Here is a 2,025-nt window from a genome sequence, read left to right as displayed (position 1 = left end):
GGGACATTCCATGGTGGTACAGCTACTGCTCTACTCACCCCAAGGGAAATTATTCCCTCTTCAAATATTTCTTAAGAAGGGACAGTCTAAAAACAGGGTACACAAACAACTTGAGAATGTAGACTTTTATCATCACTTTTCTGTTGGGGTTTCCACTTATATGGAAGAGAAAACTGATGGGGGAGAATCAGTTTGACTGTTAACTGTTCATTCTAGCAGAATATGAAAAACCAATGAAATGGGACTTACTTCATTGTAGGCCTTGGTTAATCAGAGGCAACTATGTAGCTAAAACATGTAACAACTGTCTATTTTCAGTTAAACCATAAATGAATTATACTATAACTAGAAACAAATCTCAGTGAAATCAAGTGAAACCAAAGTGAGGGTATTAAAAAAAAAAAGCTACTTGGTAATTGGAGTTGAAGGGGAAAGAAGCACAATGAAAAACCAAAGACTCACACTTAAGAACACAAATAATGTAAGGAATATTTAAGTTTATTTGAAGAAAAGTTTAAACTAACAGAATGGTTTATGGCTTTTTAATTTTTTTTTTTTTAAAGAAAAGATGTACGAGTTTGCTGTTTGGGATGTTTATGAGAGGGTAAGCCAAGGGCGAAAGCCAGCCTACTGAGGACCGTAGAGCAGAAGGAAGGAAATAATCTGTCTTTAATGACTTTAAGTGTCTTTAATGACATTGTCAAGCCGCCGTAGCTTTCACTCTCATGATTGTTTATAGCAATTTCAGTTGGGTATTTACTCTCACCTGGAAGACTCCTAACAGATTTCCTATTCCCGCTCTATATAGATTATCCAGTGGTGTGAAGGTGGCTCATACGTGTTGCAAGAAAATTTTTAAATTTTCGGGGCGCCTGGGTGGCACAGCGGTTAAGCGTCTGCCTTCGGCTCAGGGCGTGATCCTGGCGTTCTGGGATCGAGCCCCACATCAGGCTCCTCCGCTAGGAGCCTGCTTCTTCCTCTCCCACTCCCCTTGCTTGTGTTCCCTCTCTCGCTGGCTGTCTCTATCTCTGGCAGATAAATAAATAAAATCTTTAAAAAAAATTTTTTTTAAATTTTCAAAAATGTTGGCTGCTGGTTGACAACACAGCATGAAATCAACCACTGTAAGAATTTTTCCACCTCAGAAATTGGTAAATACTACAAATCAGAGCTGCCCCAGCCAAGAGTCATTCATTCAGCATCTACCAGCACACAACGGGCTACTTTTTGCTCAACAAAAACGTTCCTAAAAAGCCATCTGACTCAAAATGCCATTGGTACCTATTACACTTGCAGAGATGCACGATTTTCACTTTATCTGACAACAAACGAATGAGCCCATTTTAACTTGATGTTGTCCTGTCACTCCCCAGATACAGAATGATGTGGTTCATGATCTGGAAAACATCTAATTTCACTCAAGGCGGGATAAATGGAAAGGAACTCCGTGATGAGCCCTTAGTAAAATTTGAAAAAGGACCTTCTCCTATTTCACACTTGCAGTATCTCTGGCTGGGTACCGAGTCAGTGTGTCCTGAGCCCAGTCGTGCTAGGGTGGCTGCTGTGTGCTCAAGACTCCCTTTCCCCACCTCTCCTGGCTCTCTTCACTCCGCCCCATTCCAGGGAGGGTGCTGCGAGCGTAGCTCTGCTTTAGACACAGCACGGGCTCCTGCTAGGTAGGGTTCTTCCTCTGCCTCCCCAAAAAGGCTCAAGGGCATGCAGGTTTTCCGTGGTAAAAACATGGGGCTACTCTCGCAAGGGAAGAGGCACTGCCGGCTTTCGTTTTGTATTTGACACCTATGTGAAGGCCTCCTTTTGGGAGAAGGCTTGGCCATCCTGTTTTTGGCTTTCTTCCTTCCTTCCTTCCTTCCTTCCTTCCTTCCTTCCTTCCTTCCTTCCTTCCTTCCTTCCTTCCTTTTTCAATGCTCTTTCTTCTATGTGGTAGGTGGGGCCTAGGGCTGTGTCCTGACCAGATGTTTGAGGGGAACTATATATATATTATGTAATATATACACTTCCCCCCCC

Source organism: Ursus maritimus, unplaced genomic scaffold (genome assembly GCF_017311325.1).
Source record: "Ursus maritimus isolate PB19 unplaced genomic scaffold, ASM1731132v1 scaffold_26, whole genome shotgun sequence".
NCBI classification, from domain to species: domain Eukaryota; kingdom Metazoa; phylum Chordata; class Mammalia; order Carnivora; family Ursidae; genus Ursus; species Ursus maritimus.
This window is presented reverse-complemented; position numbering follows the sequence as displayed.